Source organism: Hypanus sabinus (assembly GCF_030144855.1).
Source record: "Hypanus sabinus isolate sHypSab1 chromosome X1 unlocalized genomic scaffold, sHypSab1.hap1 SUPER_X1_unloc_1, whole genome shotgun sequence".
Classification (NCBI taxonomy): domain Eukaryota; kingdom Metazoa; phylum Chordata; class Chondrichthyes; order Myliobatiformes; family Dasyatidae; genus Hypanus; species Hypanus sabinus.
The window spans coordinates 452,615-467,899 of NW_026778957.1; the positions used below are offsets into that span (position 1 = coordinate 452,615).

General features: G+C 43.6%; 1 protein-coding gene across 1 annotated transcript in view; it reads right to left on the reverse strand.

Annotated features, from left to right (window-relative positions):
• The window catches only part of LOC132385571 (DNA-binding protein Ikaros-like), a 207,128-nt gene that overhangs the window by 116,263 nt on the left and 75,580 nt on the right, over positions 1-15,285 (reverse strand). The gene's annotated exons all lie outside the window — the stretch shown is intronic.

Below are 15,285 nucleotides of genomic sequence, written 5' to 3' on the forward strand. Positions count from 1 at the left end.
CCTAAACTGAGACAACTGAAGGCCAATTCCTCCCCAATTCTCTGTTATTAAACTGATCCACCTGAAGGCCAATTCCTCCCGAATTCTCTGTTATTAAACTGATCCACCTGAAGGCCAATTCCTCCCCAATTCTCTGTTATTAAACTGAGTCACCTGAAGGCCAATTCCTCCCCAATTCTCTGTTATTAAACTGATCCAGCTGAAGGCCAATTCCTCCCCAATTCTCTGTTATTAAACTGATCCACCTGAAGGCCAATTCCTCCCCAATTCTCTGTTATTAAACTGATCCACCTGAAGGCCAATTCCTCCCCAATTCTCTGTTATTAAACTGATCCACCTGAAGGCCAATTCCTCCCCAATTCTCTGTTATTAAACTGATCCACCTGAAGGCCAATTCCTCCCCAATTCTCTGTTATTAAACTGATCCACCTGAAGGCCAATTCCTCCCCAATTCTCTGTTATTAAACTGATCCACCTGAAGGCCAATTCCTCCCCAATTCTCTGTTATTAAACTGATCCACCTGAAGGTCAATTCCTCCCCAATTCTCTGTTATTAAACTGATCCACCTGAAGGCCAATTCCTCCCCAATTCTCTGTTATTAAACTGAGACACTTGAAGGCCAATTCCTCCCCAATTCTCTGTTATTAAACTGATCCACCTGAAGGCCAATTCCTCCCCAGTTCTCTGTTATTAAACTGAGACACTTGAAGGCCAATTCCTCCCCAATTCTCTGTTATTAAACTGATCCACCTGAAGGCCAATTCCTCCCCAATTCTCTGTTCTTAAACTGAGACACTTGAAGGCCAATTCCTCCCCAATTCTCTGTTATTAAACTGAGCCACCTGAAGGCCAATTCCTCCCCAATTCTCTGTTATTAAACTGATCCACCTGAAGGCCAATTCCTCCCCAATTCTCTGTTCTTAAACTGAGACACTTGAAGGCCAATTCCTCCCCAATTCTCTGTTATTAAACTGATCCACCTGAAGGCCAATTCCTCTCCAATTCTCTGTTCTTAAACTGAGACACTTGAAGGCCAATTCCTCCCCAATTCTCTGTTATTAAACTGATCCACCTGAAGGCCAATTCCTCCCCAATTCTCTGTTATTAAACTGATCCACCTGAAGGCCAATTCCTCCCCAATTCTCTGTTCTTAAACTGAGACACTTGAAGGCCAATTCCTCCCCAATTCTCTGTTATTAAACTGATCCACCTGAAGGCCAATTCCTCCCCAATTCTCTGTTCTTAAACTGAGACACTTGAAGGCCAATTCCTCCCCAATTCTCTGTTATTAAACTGATCCACCTGAAGGCCAATTCCTCCCCAATTCTCTGTTATTAAACTGATCCACCTGAAGGCCAATTCCTCCCCAATTCTCTGCTATTAAACTGATCCACCTGAAGGCCAATTCCTCCCCAATTCTCTGTTCTTAAACTGAGACACTTGAAGGCCAATTCCTCCACAATTCTCTGTTATTAAACTGATCCACCTGAAGGCCAATTCCTCCCCAATTCTCTGTTCTTAAACTGAGACACATGAAGGCCAATTCCTCCCCAATTCTCTGTTATTAAACTGATCCACCTGAAGGCCAATTCCTCCCCAATTCTCTGTTATTAAACTGATCCACCTGAAGGCCAATTCCTCCCCAATTCTCTGTTATTAAACTGATCCACCTGAAGGCCAATTCCTCCCCAATTCTCTGTTCTTAAACTGAGACACTTGAAGGCCAATTCCTCCCCAATTCTCTGTTATTAAACTGATCCACCTGAAGGCCAATTCCTCCCCAATTCTCTGATCCTAAACTGAGACAACTGAAGGCCAATTCCTCCCCAATTCTCTGTTATTAAACTGATCCACCTGAAGGCCAATTCCTCCCCAATTCTCTGTTATTAAACTGATCCACCTGAAGGCCAATTCCTCCCCAATTCTCTGTTATTAAACTGAGTCACCTGAAGGCCAATTCCTCCCCAATTCTCTGTTATTAAACTGATCCAGCTGAAGGCCAATTCCTCCCCAATTCTCTGTTATTAAACTGATCCAGCTGAAGGCCAATTCCTCCCCAATTCTCTGTTATTAAACTGATCCACCTGAAGGCCAATTCCTCCCCAATTCTCTGTTATTAAACTGATCCACCTGAAGGCCAATTCCTCCCCAATTCTCTGTTATTAAACTGAGTCACCTGAAGGCCAATTCCTCCCCAATTCTCTGTTATTAAACTGATCCACCTGAAGGCCAATTTCTCCCTAATTCTCTGTTATTAAACTGATCCACCTGAAGGCCAATTCCTCCCCAATTCTCTGTTATTAAACTGAGCCACCTGAAGGCCAATTCCTCCCCAATTCTCTGTTCTTAAACTGAGACACTTGAAGGCCAATTCCTCCCCAATTCTCTGTTATTAAACTGATCCACCTGAAGGCCAATTCCTCCCCAATTCTCTGTTCTTAAACTGAGACACATGAAGGCCAATTCCTCCCCAATTCTCTGTTATTAAACTGATCCACCTGAAGGCCAATTCCTCCCTAATTCTCTGTTATTAAACTGATCCACCTGAAGGCCAATTCCTCCCCAATTCTCTGTTCTTAAACTGAGACACTTGAAGGCCAATTCCTCCCCAATTCTCTGTTATTAAACTGATCCACCTGAAGGCCAATTCCTCCCCAATTCTCTGTTATTAAACTGATCCACCTGAAGGCCAATTCCTCCCCAATTCTCTGATCCTAAACTGAGACAACTGAAGGCCAATTCCTCCCCAATTCTCTGTTATTAAACTGATCCTCCTGAAGGCCAATTCCTCCCCAATTCTCTGTTATTAAACTGATCCACCTGAAGGCCAATTCCTCCCCAATTCTCTGTTATTAAACTGAATCACCTGAAGGCCAATTCCTCCCCAATTCTCTGTTATTAAACTGATCCAGCTGAAGGCCAATTCCTCCCCAATTCTCTGTTATTAAACTGATCCACCTGAAGGCCAATTCCTCCCCATTTCTCTGTTATTAAACTGATCCACCTGAAGGCCAATTCCTCCCCAATTCTCTGTTATTAAACTGATCCACCTGAAGGCCAATTCCTCCCCAATTCTCTGTTATTAAACTGATCCACCTGAAGGCCAATTCCTCCCCAATTCTCTGTTATTAAACTGATCCACCTGAAGGCCAATTCCTCCCCAATTCTCTGTTATTAAACTGATCCACCTGAAGGCCAATTCCTCCCCAATTCTCTGTTATTAAACTGATCCACCTGAAGGCCAATTCCTCCCCAATTCTCTGTTATTAAACTGATCCACCTGAAGGTCAATTCCTCCCCAATTCTCTGTTATTAAACTGATCCACCTGAAGGCCAATTCCTCCCCAATTCTCTGTTATTAAACTGAGACACTTGAAGGCCAATTCCTCCCCAATTCTCTGTTATTAAACTGATCCACCTGAAGGCCAATTCCTCCCCAGTTCTCTGTTATTAAACTGAGACACTTGAAGGCCAATTCCTCCCCAATTCTCTGTTATTAAACTGATCCACCTGAAGGCCAATTCCTCCCCAATTCTCTGTTCTTAAACTGAGACACTAGAAGGCCAATTCCTCCCCAATTCTCTGTTATTAAACTGAGCCACCTGAAGGCCAATTCCTCCCCAATTCTCTGTTATTAAACTGATCCACCTGAAGGCCAATTCCTCCCCAATTCTCTGTTATTAAACTGATCCACCTGAAGGCCAATTCCTCCCCAATTCTCTGTTATTAAACTGACCCAGCTGAAGGCCAATTCCTCCCCAATTCTCTGTTATTAAACTGATCCACCTGAAGGCCAATTCCTCCCCAATTCTCTGTTATTAAACTGACCCAGCTGAAGGCCAATTCCTCCCCAATTCTCTGTTCTTAAACTGAGACACTTGAAGGCCAATTCCTCCCCAATTCTCTGTTATTAAACTGAGCCACCTGAAGGCCAATTCCTCCCCAATTCTCTGTTATTAAACTGATCCACCTGAAGGCCAATTCCTCCCCAATTCTCTGTTCTTAAACTGAGACACTTGAAGGCCAATTCCTCCCCAATTCTCTGTTATTAAACTGATCCACCTGAAGGCCAATTCCTCTCCAATTCTCTGTTCTTAAACTGAGACACTTGAAGGCCAATTCCTCCCCAATTCTCTGTTATTAAACTGATCCACCTGAAGGCCAATTCCTCCCCAATTCTCTGTTATTAAACTGATCCACCTGAAGGCCAATTCCTCCCCAATTCTCTGTTCTTAAACTGAGACACTTGAAGGCCAATTCCTCCCCAATTCTCTGTTATTAAACTGATCCACCTGAAGGCCAATTCCTCCCCAATTCTCTGTTCTTAAACTGAGACACTTGAAGGCCAATTCCTCCCCAATTCTCTGTTATTAAACTGATCCACCTGAAGGCCAATTCCTCCCCAATTCTCTGTTATTAAACTGATCCACCTGAAGGCCAATTCCTCCCCAATTCTCTGCTATTAAACTGATCCACCTGAAGGCCAATTCCTCCCCAATTCTCTGTTCTTAAACTGAGACACTTGAAGGCCAATTCCTCCCCAATTCTCTGTTATTAAACTGATCCACCTGAAGGCCAATTCCTCCCCAATTCTCTGTTCTTAAACTGAGACACATGAAGGCCAATTCCTCCCCAATTCTCTGTTATTAAACTGATCCACCTGAAGGCCAATTCCTCCCCAATTCTCTGTTATTAAACTGATCCACCTGAAGGCCAATTCCTCCCCAATTCTCTGTTATTAAACTGATCCACCTGAAGGCCAATTCCTCCCCAATTCTCTGTTATTAAACTGATCCACCTGAAGGCCAATTCCTCCCCAATTCTCTGTTATTAAACTGATCCACCTGAAGGCCAATTCCTCCCCAATTCTCTGATCCTAAACTGAGACAACTGAAGGCCAATTCCTCCCCAATTCTCTGTTATTAAACTGATCCACCTGAAGGCCAATTCCTCCCCAATTCTCTGTTATTAAACTGATCCACCTGAAGGCCAATTCCTCCCCAATTCTCTGTTATTAAACTGAGTCACCTGAAGGCCAATTCCTCCCCAATTCTCTGTTATTAAACTGATCCACCTGAAGGCCAATTCCTCCCCAATTCTCTGTTATTAAACTGATCCACCTGAAGGCCAATTCCTCCCCAATTCTCTGTTATTAAACTGAGTCACCTGAAGGCCAATTCCTCCCCAATTCTCTGTTATTAAACTGATCCACCTGAAGGCCAATTCCTCCCTAATTCTCTGTTATTAAACTGATCCACCTGAAGGCCAATTCCTCCCCAATTCTCTGTTATTAAACTGAGCCACCTGAAGGCCAATTCCTCCCCAATTCTCTGTTCTTAAACTGAGACACTTGAAGGCCAATTCCTCCCCAATTCTCTGTTATTAAACTGATCCACCTGAAGGCCAATTCCTCCCCAATTCTCTGTTCTTAAACTGAGACACATGAAGGCCAATTCCTCCCCAATTCTCTGTTATTAAACTGATCCACCTGAAGGCCAATTCCTCCCTAATTCTCTGTTATTAAACTGATCCACCTGAAGGCCAATTCCTCCCCAATTCTCTGTTCTTAAACTGAGACACTTGAAGGCCAATTCCTCCCCAATTCTCTGTTATTAAACTGATCCACCTGAAGGCCAATTCCTCCCCAATTCTCTGTTATTAAACTGATCCACCTGAAGGCCAATTCCTCCCCAATTCTCTGATCCTAAACTGAGACAACTGAAGGCCAATTCCTCCCCAATTCTCTGTTATTAAACTGATCCACCTGAAGGCCAATTCCTCCCCAATTCTCTGTTCTTAAACTGAGACACATGAAGGCCAATTCCTCCCCAATTCTCTGTTATTAAACTGATCCACCTGAAGGCCAATTCCTCCCCAATTCTCTGTTATTAAACTGATCCACCTGAAGGCCAATTCCTCCCCAATTCTCTGTTATTAAACTGATCCACCTGAAGGCCAATTCCTCCCCAATTCTCTGTTCTTAAACTGAGACACTTGAAGGCCAATTCCTCCCCAATTCTCTGTTATTAAACTGATCCACCTGAAGGCCAATTCCTCCCCAATTCTCTGATCCTAAACTGAGACAACTGAAGGCCAATTCCTCCCCAATTCTCTGTTATTAAACTGATCCACCTGAAGGCCAATTCCTCCCCAATTCTCTGTTATTAAACTGATCCACCTGAAGGCCAATTCCTCCCCAATTCTCTGTTATTAAACTGAGTCACCTGAAGGCCAATTCCTCCCCAATTCTCTGTTATTAAACTGATCCACCTGAAGGCCAATTCCTCCCCAATTCTCTGTTATTAAACTGATCCACCTGAAGGCCAATTCCTCCCCAATTCTCTGTTATTAAACTGATGCACCTGAAGGCCAATTCCTCCCCAATTCTCTGTTCTTAAACTGAGACACTTGAAGGCCAATTCCTCCCCAATTCTCTGTTATTAAACTGATCCACCTGAAGGCCAATTCCTCCCCAATTCTCTGATCCTAAACTGAGACAACTGAAGGCCAATTCCTCCCCAATTCTCTGTTATTAAACTGATCCACCTGAAGGCCAATTCCTCCCCAATTCTCTGTTATTAAACTGATCCACCTGAAGGCCAATTCCTCCCCAATTCTCTGTTATTAAACTGAGTCACCTGAAGGCCAATTCCTCCCCAATTCTCTGTTATTAAACTGATCCACCTGAAGGCCAATTCCTCCCCAATTCTCTGTTATTAAACTGATCCACCTGAAGGCCAATTCCTCCCCAATTCTCTGTTATTAAACTGAGTCACCTGAAGGCCAATTCCTCCCCAATTCTCTGTTATTAAACTGATCCACCTGAAGGCCAATTCCTCCCCAATTCTCTGTTATTAAACTGATCCACCTGAAGGCCAATTCCTCCCCAATTCTCTGTTATTAAACTGATCCACCTGAAGGCCAATTCCTCCCCAATTCTCTGTTCTTAAACTGAGACACTTGAAGGCCAATTCCTCCCCAATTCTCTGTTATTAAACTGATCCACCTGAAGGCCAATTCCTCCCCAATTCTCTGATCCTAAACTGAGACAACTGAAGGCCAATTCCTCCCCAATTCTCTGTTATTAAACTGATCCACCTGAAGGCCAATTCCTCCCCAATTCTCTGTTATTAAACTGATCCACCTGAAGGCCAATTCCTCCCCAATTCTCTGTTATTAAACTGAGTCACCTGAAGGCCAATTCCTCCCCAATTCTCTGTTATTAAACTGATCCACCTGAAGGCCAATTCCTCCCCAATTCTCTGTTCTTAAACTGAGACACATGAAGGCCAATTCCTCCCCAATTCTCTGTTATTAAACTGATCCACCTGAAGGCCAATTCCTCCCCAATTCTCTGTTATTAAACTGATCCACCTGAAGGCCAATTCCTCCCCAATTCTCTGTTATTAAACTGATCCACCTGAAGGCCAATTCCTCCCCAATTCTCTGTTCTTAAACTGAGACACTTGAAGGCCAATTCCTCCCCAATTCTCTGTTATTAAACTGATCCACCTGAAGGCCAATTCCTCCCCAATTCTCTGATCCTAAACTGAGACAACTGAAGGCCAATTCCTCCCCAATTCTCTGTTATTAAACTGATCCACCTGAAGGCCAATTCCTCCCCAATTCTCTGTTATTAAACTGATCCACCTGAACGCCAATTCCTCCCCAATTCTCTGTTATTAAACTGAGTCACCTGAAGGCCAATTCCTCCCCAATTCTCTGTTATTAAACTGATCCACCTGAAGGCCAATTCCTCCCCAATTCTCTGTTATTAAACTGATCCACCTGAAGGCCAATTCCTCCCCAATTCTCTGATCCTAAACTGAGACAACTGAAGGCCAATTCCTCCCCAATTCTCTGTTATTAAACTGATCCACCTGAAGGCCAATTCCTCCCCAATTCTCTGTTATTAAACTGATCCACCTGAAGGCCAATTCCTCCCCAATTCTCTGTTATTAAACTGAGTCACCTGAAGGCCAATTCCTCCCCAATTCTCTGTTATTAAACTGATCCAGCTGAAGGCCAATTCCTCCCCAATTCTCTGTTATTAAACTGATCCACCTGAAGGCCAATTCCTCCCCAATTCTCTGTTATTAAACTGATCCACCTGAAGGCCAATTCCTCCCCAATTCTCTGTTATTAAACTGATCCACCTGAAGGCCAATTCCTCCCCAATTCTCTGTTATTAAACTGATCCACCTGAAGGTCAATTCCTCCCCAATTCTCTGTTATTAAACTGATCCACCTGAAGGCCAATTCCTCCCCAATTCTCTGTTATTAAACTGAGACACTTGAAGGCCAATTCCTCCCCAATTCTCTGTTATTAAACTGATCCACCTGAAGGCCAATTCCTCCCCAGTTCTCTGTTATTAAACTGAGACACTTGAAGGCCAATTCCTCCCCAATTCTCTGTTATTAAACTGATCCACCTGAAGGCCAATTCCTCCCCAATTCTCTGTTCTTAAACTGAGACACTTGAAGGCCAATTCCTCCCCAATTCTCTGTTATTAAACTGAGCCACCTGAAGGCCAATTCCTCCCCAATTCTCTGTTATTAAACTGATCCACCTGAAGGCCAATTCCTCACCAATTCTCTGTTATTAAACTGATCCACCTGAAGGCCAATTCCTCCCCAATTCTCTGTTATTAAACTGACCCAGCTGAAGGCCAATTCCTCCCCAATTCTCTGTTATTAAACTGATCCACCTGAAGGCCAATTCCTCCCCAATTCTCTGTTATTAAACTGACCCAGCTGAAGGCCAATTCCTCCCCAATTCTCTGTTCTTAAACTGAGACACTTGAAGGCCAATTCCTCCCCAATTCTCTGTTATTAAACTGATCCACCTGAAGGCCAATTCCTCCCCAATTCTCTGTTATTAAACTGATCCACCTGAAGGCCAATTCCTCCCCAATTCTCTGTTCTTAAACTGAGACACTTGAAGGCCAATTCCTCCCCAATTCTCTGTTATTAAACTGATCCACCTGAAGGCCAATTCCTCCCCAATTCTCTGTTATTAAACTGATCCACCTGAAGGCCAATTCCTCCCCAATTCTCTGTTATTAAACTGAGTCACCTGAAGGCCAATTCCTCCCCAATTCTCTGTTATTAAACTGATCCACCTGAAGGCCAATTCCTCCCCAATTCTCTGTTATTAAACTGATCCACCTGAAGGCCAATTCCTCCCCAATTCTCTGTTATTAAACTGATGCACCTGAAGGCCAATTCCTCCCCAATTCTCTGTTCTTAAACTGAGACACTTGAAGGCCAATTCCTCCCCAATTCTCTGTTATTAAACTGATCCACCTGAAGGCCAATTCCTCCCCAATTCTCTGATCCTAAACTGAGACAACTGAAGGCCAATTCCTCCCCAATTCTCTGTTATTAAACTGATCCACCTGAAGGCCAATTCCTCCCCAATTCTCTGTTATTAAACTGATCCACCTGAAGGCCAATTCCTCCCCAATTCTCTGTTATTAAACTGAGTCACCTGAAGGCCAATTCCTCCCCAATTCTCTGTTATTAAACTGATCCACCTGAAGGCCAATTCCTCCCCAATTCTCTGTTATTAAACTGATCCACCTGAAGGCCAATTCCTCCCCAATTCTCTGTTATTAAACTGAGTCACCTGAAGGCCAATTCCTCCCCAATTCTCTGTTATTAAACTGATCCACCTGAAGGCCAATTCCTCCCCAATTCTCTGTTATTAAACTGATCCACCTGAAGGCCAATTCCTCCCCAATTGTCTGTTATTAAACTGATCCACCTGAAGGCCAATTCCTCCCCAATTCTCTGTTCTTAAACTGAGACACTTGAAGGCCAATTCCTCCCCAATTCTCTGTTATTAAACTGATCCACCTGAAGGCCAATTCCTCCCCAATTCTCTGATCCTAAACTGAGACAACTGAAGGCCAATTCCTCCCCAATTCTCTGTTATTAAACTGATCCACCTGAAGGCCAATTCCTCCCCAATTCTCTGTTATTAAACTGATCCACCTGAAGGCCAATTCCTCCCCAATTCTCTGTTATTAAACTGATCCACCTGAAGGCCAATTCCTCCCAAATTCTCTGTTCTTAAACTGAGACACATGAAGGCCAATTCCTCCCCAATTCTCTGTTATTAAACTGATCCACCTGAAGGCCAATTCCTCCCCAATTCTCTGTTATTAAACTGATCCACCTGAAGGCCAATTCCTCCCCAATTCTCTGTTATTAAACTGATCCACCTGAAGGCCAATTCCTCCCCAATTCTCTGTTCTTAAACTGAGACACTTGAAGGCCAATTCCTCCCCAATTCTCTGTTATTAAACTGATCCACCTGAAGGCCAATTCCTCCCCAATTCTCTGATCCTAAACTGAGACAACTGAAGGCCAATTCCTCCCCAATTCTCTGTTATTAAACTGATCCACCTGAAGGCCAATTCCTCCCCAATTCTCTGTTATTAAACTGATCCACCTGAACGCCAATTCCTCCCCAATTCTCTGTTATTAAACTGAGTCACCTGAAGGCCAATTCCTCCCCAATTCTCTGTTATTAAACTGATCCACCTGAAGGCCAATTCCTCCCCAATTCTCTGTTATTAAACTGATCCACCTGATGGCCAATTCCTCCCCAATTCTCTGATCCTAAACTGAGACAACTGAAGGCCAATTCCTCCCCAATTCTCTGTTATTAAACTGATCCACCTGAAGGCCAATTCCTCCCCAATTCTCTGTTATTAAACTGATCCACCTGAAGGCCAATTCCTCCCCAATTCTCTGTTATTAAACTGATCCACCTGAAGGCCAATTCCTCCCCAATTCTCTGTTCTTAAACTGAGACACTTGAAGGCCAATTCCTCCCCAATTCTCTGTTATTAAACTGATCCACCTGAAGGCCAATTCCTCCCCAATTCTCTGTTATTAAACTGATCCACCTGAAGGCCAATTCCTCCCCAATTCTCTGTTATTAAACTGAGTCACCTGAAGGCCAATTCCTCCCCAATTCTCTGTTATTAAACTGATCCACCTGAAGGCCAATTCCTCCCCAATTCTCTGTTATTAAACTGTTCCACCTGAAGGCCAATTCCTCCCCAATTCTCTGTTATTAAACTGATGCACCTGAAGGCCAATTCCTCCCCAATTCTCTGTTCTTAAACTGAGACACTTGAAGGCCAATTCCTCCCCAATTCTCTGTTATTAAACTGATCCACCTGAAGGCCAATTCCTCCCCAATTCTCTGATCCTAAACTGAGACAACTGAAGGCCAATTCCTCCCCAATTCTCTGTTATTAAACTGATCCACCTGAAGGCCAATTCCTCCCCAATTCTCTGTTATTAAACTGATCCACCTGAAGGCCAATTCCTCCCCAATTCTCTGTTATTAAACTGAGTCACCTGAAGGCCAATTCCTCCCCAATTCTCTGTTATTAAACTGATCCACCTGAAGGCCAATTCCTCCCCAATTCTCTGTTATTAAACTGATCCACCTGAAGGCCAATTCCTCCCCAATTCTCTGTTATTAAACTGAGTCACCTGAAGGCCAATTCCTCCCCAATTCTCTGTTATTAAACTGATCCACCTGAAGGCCAATTCCTCCCCAATTCTCTGTTATTAAACTGATCCACCTGAAGGCCAATTCCTCCCCAATTCTCTGTTATTAAACTGATCCACCTGAAGGCCAATTCCTCCCCAATTCTCTGTTCTTAAACTGAGACACTTGAAGGCCAATTCCTCCCCAATTCTCTGTTATTAAACTGATCCACCTGAAGGCCAATTCCTCCCCAATTCTCTGATCCTAAACTGAGACAACTGAAGGCCAATTCCTCCCCAATTCTCTGTTATTAAACTGATCCACCTGAAGGCCAATTCCTCCCCAATTCTCTGTTATTAAACTGATCCACCTGAAGGCCAATTCCTCCCCAATTCTCTGTTATTAAACTGATCCACCTGAAGGCCAATTCCACCCAAATTCTCTGTTCTTAAACTGAGACACATGAAGGCCAATTCCTCCCCAATTCTCTGTTATTAAACTGATCCACCTGAAGGCCAATTCCTCCCCAATTCTCTGTTATTAAACTGATCCACCTGAAGGCCAATTCCTCCCCAATTCTCTGTTATTAAACTGATCCACCTGAAGGCCAATTCCTCCCCAATTCTCTGTTCTTAAACTGAGACACTTGAAGGCCAATTCCTCCCCAATTCTCTGTTATTAAACTGATCCACCTGAAGGCCAATTCCTCCCCAATTCTCTGATCCTAAACTGAGACAACTGAAGGCCAATTCCTCCCCAATTCTCTGTTATTAAACTGATCCACCTGAAGGCCAATTCCTCCCCAATTCTCTGTTATTAAACTGATCCACCTGAACGCCAATTCCTCCCCAATTCTCTGTTATTAAACTGAGTCACCTGAAGGCCAATTCCTCCCCAATTCTCTGTTATTAAACTGATCCACCTGAAGGCCAATTCCTCCCCAATTCTCTGTTATTAAACTGATCCACCTGAAGGCCAATTCCTCCCCAATTCTCTGATCCTAAACTGAGACAACTGAAGGCCAATTCCTCCCCAATTCTCTGTTATTAAACTGATCCACCTGAAGGCCAATTCCTCCCCAATTCTCTGTTATTAAACTGATCCACCTGAAGGCCAATTCCTCCCCAATTCTCTGTTATTAAACTGAGTCACCTGAAGGCCAATTCCTCCCCAATTCTCTGTTATTAAACTGATCCAGCTGAAGGCCAATTCCTCCCCAATTCTCTGTTATTAAACTGATCCACCTGAAGGCCAATTCCTCCCCAATTCTCTGTTATTAAACTGATCCACCTGAAGGCCAATTCCTCCCCAATTCTCTGTTATTAAACTGATCCACCTGAAGGCCAATTCCTCCCCAATTCTCTGTTATTAAACTGATCCACCTGAAGGCCAATTCCTCCCCAATTCTCTGTTATTAAACTGATCCACCTGAAGGCCAATTCCTCCCCAATTCTCTGTTATTAAACTGATCCACCTGAAGGCCAATTCCTCCCCAATTCTCTGTTATTAAACTGATCCACCTGAAGGCCAATTCCTCCCCAATTCTCTGTTATTAAACTGATCCACCTGAAGGTCAATTCCTCCCCAATTCTCTGTTATTAAACTGATCCACCTGAAGGCCAATTCCTCCCCAATTCTCTGTTATTAAACTGAGACACTTGAAGGCCAATTCCTCCCCAATTCTCTGTTATTAAACTGATCCACCTGAAGGCCAATTCCTCCCCAGTTCTCTGTTATTAAACTGAGACACTTGAAGGCCAATTCCTCCCCAATTCTCTGTTATTAAACTGATCCACCTGAAGGCCAATTCCTCCCCAATTCTCTGTTCTTAAACTGAGACACTTGAAGGCCAATTCCTCCCCAATTCTCTGTTATTAAACTGAGCCACCTGAAGGCCAATTCCTCCCCAATTCTCTGTTATTAAACTGATCCACCTGAAGGCCAATTCCTCCCCAATTCTCTGTTATTAAACTGATCCACCTGAAGGCCAATTCCTCCCCAATTCTCTGTTATTAAACTGACCCAGCTGAAGGCCAATTCCTCCCCAATTCTCTGTTATTAAACTGATCCACCTGAAGGCCAATTCCTCCCCAATTCTCTGTTATTAAACTGACCCAGCTGAAGGCCAATTCCTCCCCAATTCTCTGTTCTTAAACTGAGACACTTGAAGGCCAATTCCTCCCCAATTCTCTGTTATTAAACTGATCCACCTGAAGGCCAATTCCTCCCCAATTCTCTGTTCTTAAACTGAGACACATGAAGGCCAATTCCTCCCCAATTCTCTGTTATTAAACTGATCCACCTGAAGGCCAATTCCTCCCTAATTCTCTGTTATTAAACTGATCCACCTGAAGGCCAATTCCTCCCCAATTCTCTGTTCTTAAACTGAGACACTTGAAGGCCAATTCCTCCCCAATTCTCTGTTATTAAACTGATCCACCTGAAGGCCAATTCCTCCCCAATTCTCTGTTATTAAACTGATCCACCTGAAGGCCAATTCCTCCCCAATTCTCTGATCCTAAACTGAGACAACTGAAGGCCAATTCCTCCCCAATTCTCTGTTATTAAACTGATCCACCTGAAGGCCAATTCCTCCCCAATTCTCTGTTATTAAACTGATCCACCTGAAGGCCAATTCCTCCCCAATTCTCTGTTATTAAACTGAGTCACCTGAAGGCCAATTCCTCCCCAATTCTCTGTTATTAAACTGATCCAGCTGAAGGCCAATTCCTCCCCAATTCTCTGTTATTAAACTGATCCACCTGAAGGCCAATTCCTCCCCAATTCTCTGTTATTAAACTGATCCACCTGAAGGCCAATTCCTCCCCAATTCTCTGTTATTAAACTGATCCACCTGAAGGCCAATTCCTCCCCAATTCTCTGTTATTAAACTGATCCACCTGAAGGCCAATTCCTCCCCAATTCTCTGTTATTAAACTGATCCACCTGAAGGCCAATTCCTCCCCAATTCTCTGTTATTAAACTGAGTCACCTGAAGGCCAATTCCTCCCCAATTCTCTGTTATTAAACTGATCCACCTGAAGGCCAATTCCTCCCCAATTCTCTGTTATTAAACTGATCCACCTGAAGGCCAATTCCTCCCCAATTCTCTGTTATTAAACTGATCCACCTGAAGGCCAATTCCTCCCCAATTCTCTGTTATTAAACTGAGTCACCTGAAGGCCAATTCCTCCCCAATTCTCTGTTATTAAACTGATCCAGCTGAAGGCCAATTCCTCCCCAATTCTCTGTTATTAAACTGATCCACCTGAAGGCCAATTCCTCCCCAGTTCTCTGTTATTAAACTGAGACACTTGAAGGCCAATTCCTCCCCAATTCTCTGTTATTAAACTGATCCACCTGAAGGCCAATTCCTCCCCAATTCTCTGTTCTTAAACTGAGACACTTGAAGGCCAATTCCTCCCCAATTCTCTGTTATTAAACTGAGCCACCTGAAGGCCAATTCCTCCCCAATTCTCTGTTATTAAACTGATCCACCTGAAGGCCAATTCCTCCCCAATTCTCTGTTATTAAACTGATCCACCTGAAGGCCAATTCCTCCCCAATTCTCTGTTATTAAACTGACCCAGCTGAAGGCCAATTCCTCCCCAATTCTCTGTTCTTAAACTGAGACACTTGAAGGCCAATTCCTCCCCAATTCTCTGTCATTAAACTGAGACACTTGAAGGCCAATTCCTCCCCAATTCTCTGTTATTAAACTGATCCACCTGAAGGCCAATTCCTCCCCAGTTCTCTGTTATTAAACTGAGAC